Genomic DNA, 25,600 nt, shown 5'->3' with positions numbered 1-25,600 from the left:
TGACCCTTTTTGCAGAGAGTACAATTAAAATCACCCCCCCATAATAACATAACTTCAGCCCTCTTACTCTTGTCAAATTCATCTTGCATTTCTAGGGCTAGTGTATCAAGTACATCCTTAATCATGCTATCTGAACAGTTATTATAGAAATTAAAAAGAACCATCTTTGGACCCTTCCTTGTATATATCACTATTTTTTGGTAGTAGCTGGATCCAGGAGAAAAAACAATTTTATCATATACTAAAAGATTAGATATGTATACAATCAACCCCCCCTTGGGTCTTCCGTATACTCCGCCCACCGCAGGGGTAAAGTACGTCTTGTATCCATTAAGGTGTATCGGCGTGGTGGCCCAAGTTTCTTGGAGGGCCAGTATTCCCACGTCGGTAATGGCCTCATCCCAGCTTGGATTTGTAATCTTTTGTTTTAACCCAGCCACGTTCCAAAATAATACCGTACAAGAATCTTTATCTACAGAAGACATATCTACAGTATCCCCTAATCTGTTGTCCTGGCTCCCTTGTATGTGCTCATTCCCCCCCTGTATTTCTGAGGTTTCCTCATACCCCAGACAACTTGTAGAATCCAGGTCTACGGGATTAATAGGTAGCCGGTCATCTTCCTTAATCTTGGGGAGTCAGTCCACTGCTTCCAAGCAGTCAAACCGATTATAACATGGGAAAAACGGGGGAATTTGCACATTGCCTATCCATCCTGGATCATAGCCCTGTTGATGAAAATAAGGAGGCCTGCCTTTGTGTTTCACAGTGTTCCAGCCATCATCATGCCTCCCATTCCACAGTGTATTGTGGTAGTTATTATCAGAGAACTGGCCAGTATTACCACCATGGCGTCGATTTTCCCTGGTCCAACTCCACCTATTGTCCGGTTGTTCACCCTCCGGGTAAAAATAGGATAATGGCCTAGCCACAACAGACAAACCGTAATTTCTTGGGGGCCTAGATGTAATAAATTCTGCGGTGCGGGGATTCTCAAATGTTATTACCACGCAGTCACCTTGTGTCCTTTTTTTATTATTATTGTACCCCACCCAAGGAGCCCTTTCAACCATAAGGATATTGCTTTTGAAGGCCGGGGGGAGAGGGTAGTTATCATTTAGCCAATGTATTGTTTTATTTACTAGTCCCCCATTATTTTCATATGATTTATCAGCAGGTTGGGGGACTCCAGTAAGGACCACAACGTATGTTGAGGCTTCTGGTGGTAAATGTATGTTTCTACGTGTCTCCCTCTTTTCTTCATTAACTTTGTCCTTAGGAATTTGCGTGGGTGGCGCTGTTTGGTCAATTACGGTAGGATTTTTAGGTGTTGGTATAGCTTTTGGAGGTGGGTTAGTGGTGGGTTTTGGAGGTGGATTAGAGGTAGTTTTTAAAGATAGATTGGTATTACCATCGCTTTTAGCGGCTGTGGGTGGTCTATTCGTAGTTGATTTCTTTTCAGGAACTTTATTGTTCAAATTAAGGCTAGGGGCACTAATATCTTTATGGATATTAGTCAATATTGTTTCCAGACATCGTAGCCTAACCTCAATAGGTTCTAAGAGAACTTTTAGCATTGCGAAGATGTTGTTATTTACCATGCTTAGGCTACTGCTGTCCTCGTTCCCTCCAGCTTGATTATCAACTACCCCACTTAGTTCCAAAATCCCCTCCAAGCTGCTATCTAAGATAGTTTCATCTGGCAAACTTAATGTTATGCCCACACTTACCCGGGGGCCACCCGCGGCACCATTAATATTAGTGTGAGCGTCTGGATTTGTGCATACATTTAATAGGGTGGGATCCGGCTGGATTGGGTCATGAGTCTTACCAATCTGGGCTTTTTTCCCTTTGCGGGTAGTGGTTTTAATCGGCTTTTGTTTACTACTCTTTAGTTTAGGGATTGCCCCCTCCTTCCTCCCCCTTTCTATTAGGGTACTATCTGTGGTTTCATTTTCTGTTGCCACCGGGCCCTTTTCCAGTAACAAGGAGAGATTTGGGGTTGCCTCCAGGCCTTCCTGTGAGGCAGGTAAGTCGCTACCCTGGTCTTTGTGAACCATTACGAGTGACTTTGGGACAGATACATTATTAGGTGTACACGCTTGTGCAATGTGGCCCAGAGAGGAACGCTTTGCCATGGCTAGGTCTTGGGACACCCTTCTGTCCATCAGTATGATCCCTTCATCAATAAGGGCATGCGTGCGCACTATAAAATCATCTAGGGTGCCAGTTAGTTTCTTTACCCCAGCTGCAGCCATACTTCTAGTCTCTGGGTGATTCATGGCAGGTCCAGTATATGGCACGCTAAGCAGATGTATATAGCTTATAATCAATTACCGGCCCAAACCCCGTGCAACAGGAGTTCAAGTATGTGTGGCAGCCAACTTACAGTTATGCAGTCTCGGTGTTCTTTGGCTGGTCGCAACCGAGCAGGGTGTCTGGCACAGGCCAGGCTCCTCGGGCCTCTGAGGGCCTAAGAGGGCCCGCCCTTTGCCCGGGCTTCGCCCCGGGCGTCCCGCTCGCGTCCCGCGACGCGGGGGTGCTCCGCCTTTATCCCTGGTCGTTGGCGCTCACAGGGCGCTGCCGCGTCACTCCGCCGCGCCGCCGCGGTGCCAGCCGGGATTTGCAGTCTCCCGGAGCGGCGGCGCGGAGTCCGTTGTTTTCTGACTCTTGGCGGCGGTGGCGGCGATGTGTCCAGCGTCCTCTGGCTCTCCCTCTGTGTCAGGTAAGGGTATCTGACTCTCGGCGGTGGCGGCGAATCTACAAAGGTCTCCCCCGCTCTGCCGGGGTGCTCCGCCTTTATCCCTGGTCGTTGGCGCTCACAGGGCGCTGCCGCGTCACTCCGCCACGCCGCCGCGGTGCCAGCCGGGATTTGCAGTCTCCCGGAGCGGCGGCGCGGAGTCCGTTGTTTTCTGACTCTTGGCGGCGGTGGCGGCGATGTGTCCAGCGTCCTCTGGCTCTCCCTCTGTGTCAGGTAAGGGTATCTGACTCTCGGCGGTGGCGGCGAATCTACAAAGGTCTCCCCCGCTCTGCCGGGGTGCTCCGCCTTTATCCCTGGTCGTTGGCGCTCACAGGGCGCTGCCGCGTCACTCCGCCGCGCCGCCGCGGTGCCAGCCGGGATTTGCAGTCTCCCGGAGCGGCGGCGCGGAGTCCGTTGTTTTCTGACTCTTGGCGGCGGTGGCGGCGATGTGTCCAGCGTCCTCTGGCTCTCCCTCTGTGTCAGGTAAGGGTATCTGACTCTCGGCGGTGGCGGCGAATCTACAAAGGTCTCCCCCGCTCTGCCGGGGTGCTCCGCCTTTATCCCTGGTCGTTGGCGCTCACAGGGCGCTGCCGCGTCACTCCGACGCGCCGCCGCGGTGCCAGCCGGGATTTGCAGTCTCCCGGAGCGGCGGCGCGGAGTCCGTTGTTTTCTGACTCTTGGCGGCGGTGGCGGCGATGTGTCCAGCGTCCTCTGGCTCTCCCTCTGTGTCAGGTAAGGGTATCTGACTCTCGTCGGTGGCGGCGAATCTACAAAGGTCTCCCCCGCTCTGCCGGGGTGCTCCGCCTTTATCCCTGGTCGTTGGCGCTCACAGGGCGCTGCCGCGTCACTCCGACGCGCCGCCGCGGTGCCAGCCGGGATTTGCAGTCTCCCGGAGCGGCGGCGCGGAGTCCGTTGTTTTCTGACTCTTGGCGGCGGTGGCGGCGATGTGTCCAGCGTCCTCTGGCTCTCCCTCTGTGTCAGGTAAGGGTATCTGACTCTCGGCGGTGGTGGCGAATCTACAAAGGTCTCCCCCGCTCTGCCGGGGTGCTCCGCCTTTATCCCTGGTCGTTGGCGCTCACAGGGCGCTGCCGCGTCACTCCGACGCGCCGCCGCGGTGCCAGCCGGGATTTGCAGTCTCCCGGAGCGGCGGCGCGGAGTCCGTTGTTTTCTGACTCTTGGCGGCGGTGGCGGCGATGTGTCCAGCGTCCTCTGGCTCTCCCTCTGTGTCAGGTAAGGGTATCTGACTCTCGGCGGTGGCGGCGAATCTACAAAGGTCTCCCTTGTGACATGATGGTATTTGAGAACCGACTCATGGATTTGTTCAGAGTTTCGTCACATGATTCTTCAAGCATTACGGACAGTAGTTGAAATGGATAAATCAAGTGGACTGCATAAACTGTTGACGGGAAAGGAGAAGCTGACAGAGAAAAAACATGCATTTGCAATACAATAGGTCTTGCATTTGTTAAAGTTAGAGGTTGGCGTTGAAAATAACCATGCTTTTTACTTTTGTTTTTTATTTGCAGTGAAGTTATTATATTTGCATTTTACTACTGCCAATTGTATAAAAAAGTAAAAGTAAAAAACATTGTCATTTCAACACAACCAGCTCTTACTGCGACAAATGTGAGTCCTATTGCATTGAAAATGCAATCGGTCTCGCGTTTGTTGGAGTTGGAGTTGTTGGCATTATAAATGCCAATGTTTTTTACATAGTCATGTTGAAGGGTGCAGTACTATATGTTGCCAAAAGAGGTCCCATGAGACATCTTTAGGCCACATATAGTACTGCACCCTGCAAAGTTGCAGTTATTTGGCATTATAAATGGCAATTTTTTTTTACCTAGCCATGTTGCAGGGGGCATTTCCATATTTGGCCAAAAGAAGTCCCATGGGACCTTTTTTGGCCACATGTGGTAACGCACCCTGCGGAAGATATGGTTAATCTACCCTACCCATAATGCATTACATGCAAGACAGTACCACGAGTACATTAAAATAGCTATGTCCATTTATACAATTAGTAGCTTTGAAATGTGACCAAAGAATTATTATATTCATTTCGGATTAGGTTGTACTCTGTGTGAAGCTGATGAAGGGAAATTTATAGAAGGTATCATATGAATGTGAGATGTGAAAGTGAGTAAAGTATCCACTGCCAGCCTTACTTAGGACCAAGAGTGTGTCATGCCTGGAGTCCTTTAACCCCTTCGATGCTCATGACGAGCTCAGCTAGTCATGAGGTACACCTCTCGTACACTCATGACGAGCTGAGCTCGTCATGAACAATGGGAATCAATGAGGGTCAGCATAGGAGGGGAATACCATCAGCAGCGATGGTGTTAAGAAAATCGCGCTCTGAGGCTGTAATTAAAACCTAGGAAATAACAACACATGTAACAGGGGGTATCCTCATGGGAGGTTGCAAGAAGAGACAAGGCAGTATTAAGGAGGGACTACTAAGCCGAATGACAGATGAAAAGTCACCATTGACAATGGACAGGAACAGGAGCCAATTAAAAAGATGGGCAGAAAGTGGGCAGAGCTTTATGCCCATATCCTGAATACAAAAGACACACAGTTGATGGACAGGAAGCAGAACAAATCAAAACATTCAGCCCCAGTCAAGAGATTTGGGTTAAATCATTCTTTTGCTCACCACGCCACCCCAGTTTAGACCTGGCCATATGCAAATCAGTCTTGACCCTGTGCCTCATGGGAACAGTCCAGCCCGACACGCCAAGCCAGTTCCTCCATGGACCGGAAACAAGCATCCTAGGGCCGGTTTCAGGGTTTCACCCCTCATCACTAAGTAACATGAAAGGATATCCCCAATTATAAATAGATTAGGACAAAAGTTCCAAAATATAGAAAAATTACACCCACAGAACAGCTCAATTGAGTTTCATTATTTATTTTTTATTATAATATTTTGTCATTCTGCTTTTTTGGAAGAAGCAGAAAGATATAAAACAGACCTGGTGGGTTTGAATTGGTTCTCTCAGGGTCCATCTTATGTTTATTTAATTTCACCCCTCATCAGCTAGGATAGCTTCAATCCAGTGGCACAGTGAGCCTGGGACCCACGTCTGGGCATGCCCGGGGCACTTAGGGTGAGAAAGCAAAAGACACACAGTTGATGGATGGAATTCAGAACAAATCAAAACATTCACCCCAGTAAAGAGATTTGGGTTTAATCCATCATTCTTTTGATCATCATGCCACCCCAGTTTAGACCTGGCCATATGCACATCAGTCTTGACCCTGTACCTCTTGGGAACAGTACATCCCGAACTGCCAACCCAGGTCGTCCCTGGACCCGAAACAAGCATCCTACGACCAGTTTCGGGGTTTCACTCCTCATCAGCCAGGATACCTTTAACCCAGTGGCACAGTGAGCCCGGGACCCAAGTCTGGGCATACCAGGTGCACAGGGTCAAGACTGATTTGCATGTGGCTGGGTCTAAACTGGGGTGGCATGGTGAGAAAAAGAACAATGGATTTAACCCAGATCTATTGACTGGGGGAGAACGTTTGATTTGCTCTGCTTTCCTGCCATCATCTGTGTGTCTTCTGTATATCCTGAATACAGCATGTCTCGATGAGAGAGTGCAAGCGCTGCCTAGGCGAGACCTAAAACACAAAAAGTGGTGGCAGGTTGACTGTTAGGAACGCTTTGTGCAGTGGCATCGGGATCAGGAGTGCAAGTGGTCCACTCAACCCTTACACTGAACAACCAAAGGGCAGTGGGCCCAAGTTATCGGCTTGTATAAGGGCCACCAGCACCCTTTCTACGACACTGTTGAATGCAGTGAATAAACATTGATAGAAAGCAGGGATGTTTAAACTAAAGGTGAATGAGAATAAAGACTCATCTCCTACTATTCATGAATGTAACAGTTACAGACATCACTTCTTGTTTAGTGACGCATAATGAGACTCCGTTATTACTTTTTACTGTGATGCTAGGATTTAAATATAGAAAAGTAAAAACATTTAATAAAAATGCACGGATATTCGTTTACCCTTATATGAGTTTATGGTTCATATTAATGCTTGCCTCCTCCAGATCACAGCTAGCGCTGAATAAAATGTGCCTGCTCCATACCTTTAGGAATGTAAGAAGTGGTTGACTTTCTGGAGTAAATCTACCATTGAGACTGTTTGCATCTAAGCATATTTTACTGCCAAACGCATTTCTCTTTCCCAGGCACAACAATCCAATCCTAAAAATCAGCATTAGTGTGTGTTTGCCATGCACGGCACTGCATTGCAGCCATCTCCCTCCTGCCTGGAATATAACTTCTGAAGTATCGAGATTGTAGGCTCATCTGGAGTTGTGGTCGAAGGTATGGATGAAGACAGATGTCCACATGTGGAAAGTGCTCATCTTCTAAAAGCCTTGACCAACTAGTAACAGCAACGTCCTGAATGCTCTCAACCCCATTACCAGGCTCCAATATCCAGGCAACAAAACAAGTACCAGTCGCCATTTAGTATCAGTGATCTTAAGATGGCTGATAAAAGATCAATTTCTGTTCCAAAGTCAAGTAAGTTCAAAATTGCTAGTGTCTTGCCTATGTTCAGTTAGATGCGGCTGCAAGACTAACCTATTGGGCCTGGGCGGCATTCCATGGTATACAGTCTGAAACGAGTGAGTTGCCAGAGATGCACTCGTTGAGAGATGGTGGCAAAGTTATTGCTGCAGTCTGCCAGGGTCTTTGCAGGGGCGGGCTTTCACATGTATTTCAGATCTGTGACAAATGGGAGCACAACTTTGGAAAGCCACTATCAAACGTGCAACAGGAAAGAATACTGAGCTATACTAAGATAGACAGAAATCGTACTAGGTTCTTGTACATGCACAATAGTTTTCTTCATAAGGCTTATCTTACCCAGATGATGCTGAATACATTTAATCCAGGCTATCCAAGTAGCAACCCTTGGTGCAGGGCTGGAAATGAGGATATCTGGCATATTATTTGGAGGTGTCCTCTGGGGCAGATGTATTGGGATAAGGAGTTCACTGTGAAGTAGAGGCAACATTGAAATATTGTATCCTAGGACTGCACACTTGGCCCAAATGGTGATAAAAGGTTACACAATAGTGGTGTTAATGTGTGTCTTGGAGGAGCAATGGATTTCTTTCAAGATAGAGTGACCACAGTAGAAGAGGGCTGGAGTGACTTGGAAGAGTGGATACTTGTGGAGGAGTTGTGAATGAGGATAGTGAGAAAGGATGACCAGATAGCTGAAGATTTGACCGACTGATATTGATGGGGTGTTTATTGGAGGGAAGTGTGATGGAAAGGGGGTGAGTGGCGTGCCCCCTTGCACCAGGACTGTAATGCTTGATTTCCTGCTGTATGTTTTAGATAATTCATATATGGTATTTTATTGTACTGTATTTGGATGTGTTGTTGAAAAAACATCACTCATATACCCACTGCACACCAGAAGGTGCCAGGAAACACTTCCAGCATACCTTTTCTACATGACTGACTGAATATGAGGATTCACCAAATTCATCTTCAAAATTCAGTCAAATAATGATGTATTCTTTAAACTAATAAGCAATTTAGAGGTTCATACTTTAGATCAACTGGTGTAGTTTCTATCGTCAAGGTAATTGTGAATACAGATCAAGTGATTACATTGTTTATCTCACAATATCGCCTCCAAGGCTCTAGTGGGAATCATCATGCTTGAACAAAAACTAAGGCTGACATCTCAACCCAGCTAACTTCAAAAACAAACCACTCATTTACTTTGTCACAAAACCTAGGAACACAAAAAAATTGAGATCAAAAATTAAATCAGCCTTTGAATGAAGTAAAACACAAAGTCTAAGCTAAGGAATAAGGGACACATATTTATTGTGTTCGTTCTAGATGAACAAACAGAAAAAATACAGATGGAGCTGAGAGTAAGTTTGCTGAGGAACAGACTCTAGAATACGAAATGTGGTATGGAGGCAATGGTGTCCAAATTTGAGAATGTTCATTGAAAACAGCAACAGAGTTACTTACTGACTTCTTCAATGCAAAAAGACAGCATTTTACTAGTTTTATACAAACTCTTTCAAAACGAATCATGACATCCTATATGTTTCTGCCATCTATGTTTCCAGAAGGCTACAGGTTTATATACCAGTAGGTCACACTCAGTCCTTAATACTTCTAAGGTCAATAAATGTAAGAACGGTTAGTTGACAGCTGTCACAGCTGTTACTAAGTTCTTCACGCTCATGAAACCATTGTTCCATCTATTCCCCCTGTCTTGTATAACCATTGGCACTATATACTTTGTATGTTTGTGACCAACAGAATAATACATTTTGATAAAATAAAAGTAGATGTACACGGTCTATATAATAACTTGTGACCGTCCAATAACGTACGCTGGAAGCACAATGCGTGCCTTGAAGGTCAGACTTTAAAAACCCATTATAACATTAAGAAGCAAGATCTATGATGTTACTTTTTAATGAGGCTTATAATTGCAGTTATGATTAAAAAAAGTCTATAGACCAGTGATCTTCAATCTTTCTTACGCCAAGACACTTTGAATAAAAAAAAATTATATTCCATCCCAAAGTGATGTAACCTAATAAAGTGCTTAATGGTGAACTTTTAATGCTTCTGACTTAACACATACAAATTTAAGGGGCATTTAGGAATAGATGCAAACATTGGTGAAAATGTGTGATATTCAGTTGTACATACCCACAACTCCGATGTTCATACAATCATTGTTACTGCACAAGCAGCTGCAGCATTGCTCACTTCACTCACACACAGAGAAAAGTTGCAGGACAGGTTAGCATGTGCTTCCCTAACACACAAAGTATAGACAGAGCACAAGCTGCAGAAATGCAACCTTTCCCTCAAACAAGCACTAGCAATGCCAATTGGTCTGGCGTTATAGAATATTGTATGCCAGTGCTTTCCTAAGCTTTTTAGAACCACAATCCAACTTTTAGAATTACAAACTTTCACAACCCAACTAGCATCACTGAATATGAGGCAATAGATTTTTTAATGTAACTAAAGCATCATGTGGTAGCCAAACCTCAATAATTTACTCCCAATATTTAATCACCCCGATATTTTATCAAAAGATTTAATCTCTAGTATCTCTAGTTGATCTAGAGGTTAGAGACTACACTCCTCATTAGGTTAGCCCCTATTTAGCAGAGTTAAACAGAATACAATATTGGAAGCATAAAGAACGGAGTTCTAGATCAAAAATAAGGAAAACTTTGATTACAGAAAACTCAAAATACGGTAGAGATAAAAAAAATACATACATTGCCATGAAGTCCCAATTACATAGGTACAGATACATGCAAACTCATAAAACGTAATCATCCTTAGTTAGGCAGAATCCAAGCAGAAAGTAATTTTGTTGGGGGGCGCTAGAGGGCGCGCAAGCGGAATGGCTGCCTAACAGCGTAGCTCCCGCTCCTTGGCCCATAATCCTACATTTATCCGCTACCAAAGGAGAGTAAAACATTGATATCAGCCATCAACTGATGCAGTGGGTAGTTTTCGGCACTCAACCCGAAGCTCGGGCCTCTGGAGATAACTGGCCCGCCGTAAACAGCATTTGAAAACTAGCCGGTGGCGCCCTCGGAGACTGCCCCTTGAGGAAACCGGCCGCGGAGGCCTACGTGAGGCCGCGGCTTGCCACGAGGAAGCAGGCCCGATCCGCGCTTTTGATTTCTGGCGCCTGAGACGCGACTGGCTCTGGACCCAGGCGACGCTGCGAGTTGCCGACATTTCTGGTGGAGGACTGTCCCTCGTGCAGGCTTGCCCCCGCGCCTGGCTCATCGCGGGCGGACTGGACGCCTGGGGAGCGCTGCCTCTATCCCTGCTTGGCCTGGAGGACGGAGGGGCTCTTGGAAGAAGCGCTGTGGCTGCCGCTACGACTCCCGCGGACGCCGGGGAGTGCCAGATGGCCAAGGCACCTACCGCTGCCATATAGAGGGTGAGGAGTGTTTTGATCCGGTGGGAGCCGTCCTCTTCCTGGTGTCTGTCGGGCGGCTGGGGGCTGAGTATAGCCGCGAACCCCGGGGATACTGGCTGTTGTGGACTCTGTCGGGGCTCTGGGCCTGTACATTTATTAATCCTGCACGTTGGCGATGACTCGCGGACGCTGGCGACACTGCGGATCCTACTGAACTGGGGTGACTGCCGAGGTCCACTGCTACGGTCACTTGGAATGGTGGCTGCTTAATGCACGGACTAAAAGGATTTGTTTTGTACCAGCCGTAGCCCTATCGCTTGACCGTGGGTTGATAGCTTGCGTCCGTGAGCGTTGTTGCCGATCTTGGGGCCACCCTCACATGGTGCATCCACAAACAAGGCCTTCTTCTACAGTTCGCTGGTGCCCTACCTCTGCACGTTTCTTTCTTTGTTCTGCAGCGTGTGCGGCGGCAGGGGGCTTGTACCCCCCCCAGGTGTGGTTCCTGGTCGGCACTGGGCGCGTGGGCACGCGAATATCTGCCTTGGAGGGTTGCCTGCCATTTATCGCTGTTCCACCCCGCGGCTGGAACCCTGCGAGGGCCGAGGCGTTGATCTGCGAGGTGGCGGAGTGAACACGTTCGGAGGCCAGGATGGTGCGCCCCGAAAACCGCCAAAAAAAAAAAAGCTTTGATGGTGCCAAGAAAGGGGCGAAATCGGTACCCGCTGAATCAGGGTCCAGTGACACTAACTTAACGGCCGTTGTCTCTCCCACCAAAGACATGGACTTGCACCGCCTGTTCCAGGAGATGAGACAGGGATTCGCCACTGTGGTGGAAAAGGTGGATGGAATGACATCTAGGCTAGACACCCTGGTTCATAAGGTTGACAGTCACGAGGAACGGATAACAGCTACAGAGCAGCGAATCTCAGACAATGACGATGTCACCTCGTCTCACACCACGCAATTGGCCCGCATGGATAACTTGCTCCGACTCATTGCGGCTAAGAATGAGGACTTGGAAGCCCGCAGCCGACGCAACAACATACGCGTCACGGGCATTCCGGAATCCACAGACGTGGGCAGAATGGAACTCTATATTGAAAAGCTCCACAAAGGCTCGATAGGGGAGGATGCATTTTCGCCCCAATTCATCATCGAAAGGGTGCACCGCTCATTGGCGCCTGTCCCCAAGCCCGGATTGCCGCCTAGGCTGATCATTGGTAAATTATTGAACTATCGCGACCGTGATGTCGCGCTGAGAGCAGCCCGGACTCAACAAACCTTGCAATTCAATGGTGTGACTTTTTCCATATATCCTGACTTCACCCCTCTAGTGCAAGAAGAGAGGCGCAAGTTCCTTCCTGTGAAGAAGAAGCTGAGAGAAGCCCAGCTGGAATATGCCCTTCTTTATCCGGCGAGGCTGCGAGTCACACACCAGAGGAAACATCGCTTTTTCACAAACCCTCAAAAAGTCGAAGATTTTCTAAAATCGATCCGCAAGGCTCAAAGAGGTGGTCGTAACGCTGAGGTAGATCTGGAAGATGATGACCCAACCTCGGCAGCGGACGAGCATTGAACAAACGATCTTGGCTAGACCAGACTCCTTGCTGATTTGAACTACTGACTTTGGCCCTTGCTCTGAAACATGGGGGGCATGGACTACATGCTGCAGAACTAAACTACCTACTCTCTCCAATGGTAATGTATTCCAAGGACCACTCTCCCTGCCCTGACCTCCACCGAGGGCTGTACAGATTGGGAGGCCGTTGGCGGGAGAAATGGCTGTGCCCTTGATGTTGTTTCCCCTTACGGGCATTCCCCATGCGAAATGTTGGGATGTTAAAGTTGCGGGTGGCGGGGGAGGGCGGGGGGGCTGAGGGTGGGAATAGGTGGCTGTTGGCATGATTGGGATGCAGTAGTGGGAGGGGGGGCGAGCTAGTTTGGGGAGGGGTGGTTCACACACGGGATGGACAATCAAGTCACGAAATGCTATGTTCGAATTTATCGTCTGGATGGTGCAATACCTGTTGTCTTACCACTTCTAGGGTGGGATGTACTGATTCTCTGCTTTCTATGGCGGTCTTAGGGTCTGCTGCACAACTAAATTGCTTGTCATGGAATGTTAGAGGGCTCAACAATGCCAGAAAATGTCGTAATGTTATTGCTTATCTTAACAGACACAATGTTCAGATTGCCATGCTTCAGGAAACTCATTTGTCACCACTGGTTAAGGCTACCTTCGCAAGCAAATGGGCTGGAATTCGCATATTCTCCTCCTATTCCACATACGCTAGAGGAGTTACTATCCTCCTTAGGCGCACAGTGCCGTTCCAGAAGTACGGCGACTTGATAGCCAGTGAGGGACGCTATGCATTTCTGTGGGGCCGTATGGGCCGCGACACAGTTACATTCATTAATTGCTATGCTTCTAACTCAGATACACCTGCCTTCTTTACCACACTCTGGGGCAAAGTCATGGATGTGGGATCCCGCCATGTTATTTGGGGAGGAGACTTCAATTTGGCATTGGTACCTCATTTAGATCGATCGGACGGAGCGCATCATTACAAACCTAGGGCCAGGGAGGTACTAGAGGGTGTCATCGCTGAGGGCAATCTTATGGACATATGGCAATACCTACACTCGCTCAGACGGGAGGGCACACATTTTACGTCGCAAACAGGTACATGGGCACAATTGGATTACTTCCTTATCACCAAAGGGATTACTTCAGAGGCTCTGAGGGTCACGCACTTACCAAGAACTTACTCTGACCACAGCCCTGTCCTAATCCATACACACATTCCTGGGTGGGATAACCCCAGGCCACAATGGAGATTACAACCGGCGGCGCTGTTAGATAACTTGTTCCGAGTTGAGTTGGGGGAGGAGATCGCCGCTTTCTTTCCCAGGAACAAAGGGTCAGTGGATTCAGTCGAACATATCTGGGAGGCCTTCAAAGTCACCATAAGAGGGTACTGCATATCTAAAAGTTTTGGGGTCCTACGTGACATACAGAACACTATTCACTCATTACACAGGGAACTGAGAGTGTTAGAACTTCGCATGGTGGAGGACGACGGTTCTGATATTCATGCAGAGTTCAGGGACAAACTATCAAAATATGAGGAAGAGGCTAGCAGGGAAGCAAAATTCAGAGGGAAACATTGGCAGGCCAGAAAATATTGCGAGGGGGACAGACCGGGGAGGGCACTGGCGGTACTTACTCCCGCCCCATGCAACTACAACACCATCCTGGAACTTACTGATGACCAGGAACACACGATCAGGGACTCAGATGCACTACTTGATGCCTTCACCTCTCACTACCATACTCTCTACACCACTAACGCGACAACGGATGCACCATATGCTGACTTCCTGGGTGATGTGGCGCTATGCTGACTCAGTGACGGAGACCGAGCCTTCCTGGCGGCCCCCTTCGAGCTGGATGAGATCCGTGAGGCCATCATGTCATTGAAGAATGGCAAGGCGCCTGGTTCTAGATGGCATTCCTGCCGAATTCTATAAAGCTTATATAGACATCATGGCCCCTGTTCTTCGAGAGGTCTACAAGGAATCGCTTGCTGATGGCATCCTCCCCTGCTCCATGAGGGAGGTAGTCATTACCTCGCTCTTGAAACCTGGCAAAGATCCTGGATCTTGTACTTCTTACCGCCCGCTTTCCCTATTAAATTGCGATGTTAAGATCCTAGCTAAGGTTCTGGCCACTCGGCTGTCCCTACTCATGACCAGGATTGTTTTACCTGATCAATCTGGATTTGTTTCGGGTCGGTCTACCTCTCTTAACCTACGTACATTTTTCTCCCTGCTTCGCACAATTCACCCTGACCTGCCAGTTGCTGTCGTCTTCCTAGATGCCACCAAGGCATTTGACTCGGTCGAATGGCCTTACCTGTTCTCAGTTCTGACGAGCATGGGATTCCCAAGACTTTATCTCCTGGGTCCAACTACGTTACACATAACCCACGGCCAAGGTCCTCGTCAACGACCACCTTTCTTACTCCATCGCCATCAGCAGGGGTACGCGTCAGGGGTGCCCTCTATCCCCCCTCTTATTCGTGATTGTGGTTGAGCCACTAGCCTGCAGACTACGTCAGCTGCATCGGGATGGTGCGGTACAGTGCCTCCAGCGTCAAATCGATGTGTCTTTATACGCCAATGACATTACCCTTTTTGTCAAACACCCTGACCTCCATCTCAATCCCCTATTAAGAGAATTTGTAGTATTCGGCAGGATGTCGGGGATACACATAAACTGGTCTAAGTCGCAATTCTTCCCCCTTACTGATGCGGTCACTGACTTCCCCCTCGACTATCCCCTTGAGTGGTGTCGGACGGATCTCCGATACCTCGGTATACAGATCTCGCGGGACAAAGATGAAACGCTCCGTTCCAATTATGGAGTGGCAATCACGAAACTTACGGCTACAGTAGATCGCTGGATCACTCTGCCGCTATCCATGGCTGGCAGAGCGTCCCTTATTAAAATGGTGGGTTTGCCCCGGTTCCTATACCTTTTTCTCAATATCCCATACTATCCAGGTGCTTTCTTCTTCAAAACCCTAAAATCAGAACTGTCGATTATTCTGTGGGGGTAAAAGTCCACGGCTGAAGAGGTCCACGTTGACCCAGCCTTACGAGACTAGAGGCCTTGATGTCCCTGACTTCGAGGCTTATTACCTATGCGTGCAGGCGCATTACGCATATCACTGGCTAGTTCCGACGCCCTTTATTTCTCAGCTGGCGGTGGAGGACTGGATCGTGCATCCCATTCCACTTAATGGCCTGCTTCTTTGCCCGGAACCCCTCATACAGACGCCGAACACTTCCGTATCATGCACGTTGGATGCATGGCGCCGCATAGCCAAGAGGTTGTTCTGCTGTCTACCATACTCCCCTAAAATGCCATTGACGTTTCACCCTAACCTTGCCCTACTACAGGAGCGAGGATTTCATATGCTCTGCGAATGACTGCAGATCGCCCCGTGGGGCGATCTGTTTGCGAACGGAAAATTCAAATCCGCAGAGCTGTTCTTTATTTCCCACGCCCGCACCCCGCTGGATATATTTTACTACCTGCGCCTACGCCAAGGGATGAGGGACATCCGGCCTGTGTTCCCTGAGGAACCCGAGATCCTTCTCCCACTCCACTTTCTGTTATGCTCGCAAGAAGGAGCACATTTGGTCGCCGGTCTTTATCGCCAGCTCAGATCTGCCGCCACGATGCCAGAGGCGAGAGCTCGAGCGCATTGGAGCGCTGATCTGGCCATGGAACTCACCGACGTCCACTGGCAGTACTGCTGCGCCTTAACGGCTCGAATATCAGCCAGTAGTAGACTTAAGATAATACACTACAAATTTTGCAGCGGCTGTATTATACCCCAGTAAAAAAACACAGGTTTCGCCTAGCTGACAACGACAGGTGTGAGTGCTGTCACGCCGAACACGGGGGCTTCCTGCACCTAGCCTGGGAATGCCCTCGTGTTCATCTATACTGCGGGCAGGTGGCAGACGCTCTTACAGCAATGACCAAAGAGACCATTACTGTGGAGCCGTTCCTCACATTACTCGGACACACACCACACATTCCAAAATCCTGCAGGAAATTCGTAGATATTGCATTGCTCTTGGCAAGACGTCGAGTGGCATGTCGCTGGGGCAGAGGCAGAGCACCTAAATTCAAAGATTGGCTGGCAGACATGACTTACTGTCAGGAACAACACATCACCTTTACTGAACTGTTACCGATCCCTAGCCGACCTAAGGACTTCTGGGGTCCGTTGGTTGACTATTTACTTGCTCGAACAGATGACAGAGATGTTCCAGAGGGAGGTCCTGTTATTGATTAGTTGAATTGAGAACACTTGGCACTGAAGACCGATGCCTGCCGTCGCACACACAACTCACTACATATCACTCTGACATGCTGCCCCGCATATTGCCCTATCAATCACAAACTTGCACAGTACTCTCCTACATATTATTCACTGACACTACACACGTAGACTGCCGTTGGGCCCTCGCCCACCGTGCAGTCCCCGCTGCCCTGATTATTCCGTACACCCTCATCATTGGACTTGGCACTACCCTATAACACTGCACATCACCCATACCCTCCAGTTGACTACGTACCACCGAGACTGCTGATATGTCAAAGCATAGCAATGAAGGACTATCGATACATAATGCTATCCTGATGTACCTGAACTCCATTGCCAAGTGTGTTTGTGAGACCTCACAGTTTTGTTTATTGTTAGAAACTGGAGAAAAAAAAAACCTTGTTCTACTGCAACACATTCTTAGGTTTTTATTCTTTTTTGCACTAGATACTGGACACTCATTACATACTCCTATTTTACGCTACCGGGCCTCCGGGATGTCGGCTCTAATGCTGTGTTATACCTATTACAACTTCCTCATCGTTTTGCACATGACACTGCCGGCCTCCGGGTTGTAGGCGCACGAAGCAGTGTACTGTCTATAACATGCAATAAAGCAGTTTGAACACAAAAAAAAAAAGAAAGTCATTTTGTCACACTCATAAAGAACACTGACACAACTCCAATAACAGATTTAAAGGCAAAAGAAGAACATGGCAAACCAATTGCAAGGAAAACCGTGAGCAAAATCCCCCATGAAGGACAGAAAGCCGAAGGTTTTACAGAGAAATCACACATGCTATTAATAGATTCTGCAAATTCAGCACTGTATGATCACAGTTAGGATAGCAATGGTAATTTAGAAATAATTTTCTAAATTATGATCACTAACCCATTTCTTAAGGTAACATTTCGGAGAAATATAACCCAAATGAAATGTTTCTTAAACAATGACTCATAGAATTAGCATAATTCCGCTAACACTTCCAGCGAAAGTCCTAGAGAATGACACTTGGAGCACACGATGGAAGCGCCAGTAACAATACACGCTTTCTAAAAATGTTATATATCGCTGTTACATTAATGTAATTCATTTAAAGCTCAGTGGAAACAAGGTGAGAGGTGACGTTGCAGCGGGACACTAATTGGGAGGAGGAGTGAGCAACAAGAAGTTGATCAGAACACTTGCCTTTTAAAATAATTGTATATGACATAGTAATGTGGCATAACTATTCAAGCATTGTTCATACTTCTAACTGACATAGGAAACTTGTTCAATGGGCAACATCATTAGTACATCGCTTACGACTATGTATCATCGAAAACACTAATTCTCAAAAATAATTTTCACACATTTGAAAATATTGTGTATTTTGAAAAAAGCTGCAGCAGTAGCACACTGTCATTTACAAATTGCAGAGGTTCCATTGATATGATCACTAAGTCTGGAGAGACATACAGTTTTACTGATACAGCTTCTTGCACATAAATGATAGTGCGTGGATATTGGGTTTCAGTGAAAATATCTCATTTGTGCATTACCAAAGTGTGTTGATTTGTTTTAATCTTATTAAAATCTTTGTTCCCATCACACTTCAGAATTACAAACTAAGAAATGCGTTACTTACCTGTAACTGCAGTTATCCAGTATTGGTATCTTTCATAGATTCACATGCCTGAATCATTCCCCGTCGTCTGGATGGGAGTCCCCGTATATAAGAAAAGTAATGTCTCACTAGACATATAAAGAGATTGGCAAAGGCCTCACATTAGTAACATATCCAGGTCCTTTGTAATGAGGACCAAACTCTAGAGAACAACCAATCAGCTATCACCACCCTCTGGAACCTTCCTGGAAGGAGCTCTAGACCCTCATATTTTCGTAAGCACAGTGCTAATTGGAGGTAACACTGAGAGAACCAGGCGAGCCCTTCCATGGGAGGAGGGTGGGTTGCATGTTAATCTATGAAAGATACCAATACTGGATAACTGCAGTTACAGGTAAGTAACGCATTTCTTATCCGTATAGGGTATTAGGGTATCTTTCATAGATTCACATGCCTGAATCAGAGTAGCAAGTAATGACAAGCACATTTTGAATTGCACAGAATGTACAAGTTCCCCAGATAACATATCAATGTGAAAATAGCAAATATCAAAAATGCAATCAATGAAAACACAATGGAGAAATGTGTGTATAAACAGAAAGGTTGGTGGGATGAAAAGAAGGCTCACCTCTATTGAAATAGATGACGTAACACTGCCTGTTCCACTGCAGCATCTTTCATGAGTTCTGTATCCAAGCAGTACTACTTGGTAAATGTGTGCGGTGTCCTCCATGTTGCCGCTCTGCAAATGTCTGTGATAGGCACATCTGCAAAGAGTGCCATGGATGTAGAGACTGCCCTTGTGGAATAGCAATGAACTGTGGAGTGCAAGGGTTGGCCCGCTTGCTGGTGACAGAAAGTAATAACTCCTGAAATCCACGAGAAATACTTTGTTTAGTGAGTGGAAAACCTTTCCTAGGCAGACTGTAAGCCAGAAAGAGTTGGTTTTATTTGCGGAACGCTTTTGTCCTCTCAAGGTAGAATTTAAGGCAGCGTTTAAGATCCATTGAATGTAGAGCTCTTTCCGCCCTGTTTGAGTATTTAAAAAAAAAGGTTCGTAAGACTATAGGCTCATTGAGGTGAAAGTCTGACGGGACTTTGGACACAAATTTAGGATTAGTTCGCAGTATAACCCTGTCATGTTGGAACTGAAGAAAAAGGTCTTGAATTGAAAATGTATGAAGTTCACATACTCGCCTAGCAGAGGTAAGGGCTAGAAGGAGTGCCGTCTTCCAAGAAAGATATATGAGATCAGCTCTGTCTATCGGCTCAAACTGGTGTTTCATAAGCTGAGAAAGAACTGTGTTGAGTTGCCAAGTTGGAGGCAGTGAGTTTACGGGAGGAAAAGTCCTGAATAGGCCTTTGAGATATTGTTTAATCAATCTACTAGAACAAAGAGAAGGGCCTGCAGAAGATCTCCTGGGATATTGCTGCCAGGTGAACTTTAATAGAGGCATGAGCAAGACCTGACGTCGCCAGATGGAGAAGGTAAGGCAATATTTGTTCTGTAGAAGACGAAAGAGGGTGTATTCTTGCCGACTTACTGGATGTCTAGGCCATGGAACTCTCGGAACTCAGGATCCAAGCCGATAATTTGAGAGATGTTGGATCCAGATGTTGGACTTGTTCCCGGTTAATTGTGAGGAGAGAGGGAAACGGTTTCAAAGGAATCGGTAGTTCCAAGGAGAGAAGATGAAGTTTTGTGAACCAATGCTGGCACAGCCACGCTGGAGCTATCAGGATTAGCGTGCAGGGTTCTGTCTTCAACTTCCTGAGGACCTCCCTGCTTGTTCAGGTAGTGCATTGTCGTAGTATTGTCCGTCCGGACAAGCACTAGAGAACCTTTGATCCTGGGAAGGAACGCCAGAAGAGCCAGATAGACAGCTCGCAGCTCGAGGAGGTTTATGTGAAGCTTCTGTTCAAAAGGAGACCACTTTCCGCTGATTAGGTGTTCTTGGAGGAAAGCTCCCTAACCCTCCAGGGGCGCATCTGTTGTGATGATCTGTGGAGAAGCTTGAAACAAGAAGGGCAGGCCTTGAGAAAGATTCCTTGGACGAGTCCACCACTGTGGAGCAGTGACCATTTGAGGGGTCACCTGAACGACATCGTCGAAGGATCCTTCGGATTGAATCCATTGAGTCAACAGTGCTTCTTGGATTGGGCGCTTGTGGAGGGGACAGTAAGGAACCAGAAGAATACAGGATGACATCATTCTGAGAATGGATTTGAAGAGGCGTACTGAGAGAGACTTCTTGGATTTTATGTGATTTGCAAAACGAAGAAGTTTGCTCTGTTGCACTTGTGACGGGAAAGCCTTCTTCTGGGTTGTGTCGAGAGTAGCACCCAGAAAGGTAATTCACTGAGAAGGTTGGAGGACAGACTTGTCCTGATTGTGAGCAAGTCCCATGTGACTGAAAAGCTGTAGACAGGCGTCGGAAGACCTGGTCGCACCGTCTAGAGAAGGTGCCTTGACGAGTCAGTCGTCGAGATAGGGAAAGACTTGATTATGCTGTTGCCTGAGGTATGCAGCCACTGGAGAAAGGCAAGTAAAGGTGCGTGGAGCTGACTTGAGTCCAAAGGGCAGGACTCGGAATTGGTAATGACTGCCTGCCACGGTGAACCTCAAACTTTTTGTGATTTCTGTGGATAGGGATATGGAAATAGGCATCTTGAAGATCCAAAGACACCATGTAGTCGTTGGTGTTGAGAAGTTGCAGCACTTCTTGGATAGTAACCATGCGAAACGACAGCTTCTTTAAGAACTTGTTGAGACTTCTCAAGTCTAGGATTGGTCTCCATTTCTTCTCCTTATTGCACACCAGGAAAAAACGGGAGTAAAAACCCTTCCCTCGTTGACGCAGAGGAACCCTTTCTATAGCTCCCTTCTGGAGCATAAGTGAAAGTTCCAGGAGTAAAAGCCGTAGATTTTTGTGGAGCATAGGTCGAGGAGGTGTTTGAGGAGGATTTTGAATGAACTCCAGCGAATGTCCAAATTGTACCAGTTGAAGAACCCAAAGGTCCGTTGTTACCTGTTTCCAATTGTGTAAGAAATGGGAAATCCTTCCTCCTACTTTGGAGGGTGGAGAGGAAATGGAGACCGGCGGTAGAGAAAAGTCATTGCCCTCGAGCAGCGTCCTTCTGTTGTCCTCCCTTTCCTCAAAAAGAGGTCTCAGTATAAGAGGATTGCTGTTGTTGACGTTGTTGGAATTGTGGCCGATATTGTTGGTTGGAGGAGTTATAGGAAGACCGATATAGTTGGTAGCCTCCTCTAGTGGAAGATTGTCCTCTACCCCTTGAGCCACGAAAAGGAGGGTTTTAAAATTGAAGGGTCCCAAAGCCTTAGCAGTGTCAGTATCCTTTTTTATGCCCTGGAGAGCTTCATCAATATGCGTGCCAAAAAGAAGCTGACCATTGTAGGGCATATCCAGAATCTTTGTCTGGACTTCCGTTTGGAATGAAGTCGCCTTCAGCCAACCTTGGCTTCGTAGTACAGCAGCGCCAGCCAGTTGGCGGAAACCAGTAGAGGCGATATCCATCGCACAATCGATGATCTCGGAAGCTGAACGTTCGCCCTCCAGTAAGATATTCTTAGCTTCTTCCTTCGATTCGTCCGGCAAGGCCCCAAGTATGGAGCAATGTCCGCCCACATCTGCCTGTTGTAGCGCCCTAATAACGCTAAGGAATTAGACGCACGCACTGTCAATGCAGACATGGAAGAAAAACATTTTCCAATATTATCAAGTCATCTGCCTTCTTTGTCTGGAGGAGTGGACAGCGGAGCAGAAGGGTTTTTAGACTTCAGGTGGGCAACCTGGGTGAGGACAGAATCAGTCCGGTAAGGCAGACTGGAGCGGAGTCCGGAGCTCTGTATTTTTTGTCTAGACGAGGTAACACTGGGGAAACCGAAGCTGGATTGTGCCTGATTTTAACACCCTGATCCCAGATGTTGTCTATAATAGGCACAGATCTTACAGACTTTTTAAAACGTTCCTTAAAGTCGTAAAGGAAGCAATCCTGCTGGTGAGAAGGCATAGGAATCTGGAAACTTTGTGCAGCCCTTTCCAGGACATTATGAAAACCCCGGATATCCTCGGGAGGCGAATCAGCTTGAGTAGGCACCAGGGACGCTGGACAAGGAATAACGTAATCATCCCACTTATCATGAGTCGATTGTGAATCACGGGGCTTCCCTTCCTCCTGTTGATCATCCTCATCATCCGTGGAAGGTGGAGGAGGTATCGTGACAGGCACAGACTGTGGAGGTAGAGGTGTTGCCTGTGGCCTTGGCGGGGGAGAGACAACTGGAGTAGGAGACGTAACACAAGTAGGAAATCTCTGCTTGTAGTCAGTTATCAGAAATTGAAGGTAAGAACCAAAGATGCAGGTAGACAAACCATGGAGGTTGGGGAAGATGGCTGTCGTCAGGATAATTCGTCAGGTCTTCTGGTTCTTGCTCGTCATAGTCCGAACTGTCCTGGTACTGAACATGAAGTTCAGAAGGACTTGTCGCAGCTCTGAACATACTGTCATCATCTTATTCTTCCTCCTCTTCCTTAAGGTGAGTTGGAGGAAATGGATGGACCCTGCTAGGGGAAGTCAGGGCAGGTGTCGTTATTTTTAGGTGGACATACGCACTTTCCACTTTGGACTCTGGTGTCGTCGACGAGCCCGTTATCAGTGTAGTCGTCGAGGGTGAAGCACCGACGGACACAACTGAAGGTAACCTCAACAAAGCTTCAGTTGACGGAGCCCTTGTCGACTGTCGTTGCCATCGACGGAGCCCTTGTCGACTGTGTCGTCGACGGAGCCCTCATCACGGTGCCGTCGACGGAGCCCTCGTCGACGACAGAGTAGACGTCGACGGAACACTCCTCGTCGACGTAGGCATCGCCACTCTCGGCGTCGATCGTAGCATCAACGCTGGCTAGGACGTTTGGGTGATTTCTTAATTTTTATCACTGACGATAAAGGTTTAACAGCCTTCGGCGATGAAGTCGTCATTGTCGACGTGGATGATGCGGAGGACGCCAAGGAGGTAGAGAAATCGTCGTCGATGAGGTTACTCCCACAGCTGGAGAGGGGGATTTTCTCGCCGTCGAAGCCACCGTCGACGAGGTGGAACTAGGTTTTTTTAAAGGTGTGTAATACCGCCTGAGGAGAAACCTTTGTTGGTAAAGCCTTACGGTGTGCCTGAAGACTTTTTCTGCGTCTTCTTTTGAGGGGGCTGCGACGAAGGTCGTGGAGAAGCAACTCTGGGTCTTTTTTTGTGAGGATCTTGAAGACTTGGAGGAGCCCTCACTATCCTCAGAAGACAAGGCTTGGTCTTTGTCTTTAAGTCTCTGCCGCCAAATTAAAAGGTGTCCCTCCCGGTCTTTAAGGGTCTTTGAAGAAAAGGTACAACATACCTTACAGTCCTTTAAGGAGTGGTCCGGGTAAAGACAGTAGAGGCAGTCTTTGTGCCGGTCGTCGACATGAAGCCTCATCTTACTGCAGGAAGCACAGGGCCTAAATAGGCCTTTCTTAGGAAGATCTGCCATGAAGCTAGTGAGAACTTCACACAGAAAAAGGAATTCTGAAGAAAAAGTCACTGGAAATCCAGAAACAAGGAAAAACTGAGCAGAGCTCTGTGGAGATTCCCTTAGCACGACGTGCAGTAGAACATCTGAGGGACTAGAGCTCCTTCCAAGAAGGCTCCAGAGGGTGGTGATAGCTGATTGGTTGTTCTCTAGAGTTTGGTCCTCATTATAAAAGGACCTGGATATGTTACTAATGTGAGACCTTTGGCCTATATCTTTATATGCCTAGTGAGACATTACTTTTCTTATATACCGGGGACTCCCATCCCGACGACGGTGAATGATTCAGGCATGTGAATCTATGAAAGACACCCTAATACTGGATAACTTATTTTTCACTTTCCTAACTGCTGAAATTGTACAGTTCATTTACATTTTATTGGGTTTCAAAACATGACATCCTACAGCCTTTCCTTTCACACTCCTTGTACCCCAGCAAGAATAAGACACAATTCACTTTACTATTCTTTCCCAAACTGCAAAGCAAGAGAAGTTTGTAAACACCAATCCCCATGTTGAAAAACATAAACAGCAAAAGGTCAGAAGACATAGCCTAACATTTGTTACCCCTTTCTTAGGAAGCTCAGCAAATGAGACAAGATAAAGAAGTTAATGACATCTTTATTCATTGCTTAGACTAACCCAGACTCGCCAAAAACCTGCTCATGACCCACCAGTGGGTCATGACCCATCGTATGGGAAATACTGATGTACAGTAATGTGAAGCATTACAAGTAGATAGCATGGGTATGTATTTGTGTAAAATCACATAACTCTAGAATAATAGTGGTGTAGGATAAAAGTTTAAAAGGTCAGGTGACAGCTGCACTGTCAAACTGAACCTAAAACTCCATGTAGGTTTCTGACTGCCCTTCTCCTATCTGTGCTAGCTGCAAGAGAAAAACACAATGAATCATCTAGTTATCTAAGACACTTTAATAGTATTACAATGTCATGTGTGCGCCCCTGAAAATTAACCGCTTCCGTGCTCATGACAGCTCCACGCCTTCATGAGTCACGGGCGGCGTGTGCTCATGACGGCTTGGAGCCGTCATGCAACTGCCCATGCGGCACTGATTCCCCTCCTGTGCCGGTGAATTAGTGAGTGGGCGGGATCCTGACGGCTCCATGCCGTCATAAGCACACACCGCCCGTGACTCATGACGGTGTGGAGCCGTCATAAGTACGGTAGCGGCACGCCACCCCCTAACCCCACCCGCGCCGCGGTCAAAAAGGTTAACCTCAGGCAGCTGGATAAATAAACAAAATGATCAAAGATGTATGAAGGACACAAGCACTTTTTTTGTGAAAGCACACAACTTCCACCCCCCCCCCCATAACCCAGGTATTCATGGCATTCAACATATGGGCAGAACAAAAGCCACTCTCCTGGTGATGCTCACAGAATAATCTGGTAATCTGGTGGCAGCTGTGCTGTCATGTCAGACATAAACATGTTCAGCAGTGCATGTTTATTTAAAATGTCTTCTGAGCTATACTTTAGGTTCCTGACATTTTTCTAAAAAAACTAAAACAAATTAAGCACCAATGCAAGGCCTACTTTAGGTGGACTTCTGGCATCAATTCAGTATGAAGGCATCTATGGTTGGACATGGGTCTGGGTCAATTGTCATTGTTTAGAGACTCCCCCTGCAGGCCGTCTGCTCAATTGGACTTTTGTTATTAGCCCTTAGGCCAATCAGCCTGCACTCAATTTCCTTATGGCCATGTCTGAACCGGAGTGCTTGTTTCCGGTCCAGGGAAGACATGGCTTGGCAGTTTGGGCTTAACTGTTACCATGAGGCA

Source organism: Lissotriton vulgaris, chromosome 3_1, assembly GCF_964263255.1.
Source record: "Lissotriton vulgaris chromosome 3_1, aLisVul1.2, whole genome shotgun sequence".
Classification (NCBI taxonomy): Eukaryota; Metazoa; Chordata; class Amphibia; order Caudata; family Salamandridae; genus Lissotriton; species Lissotriton vulgaris.
Note: the sequence above shows the minus strand (reverse complement) of the source record.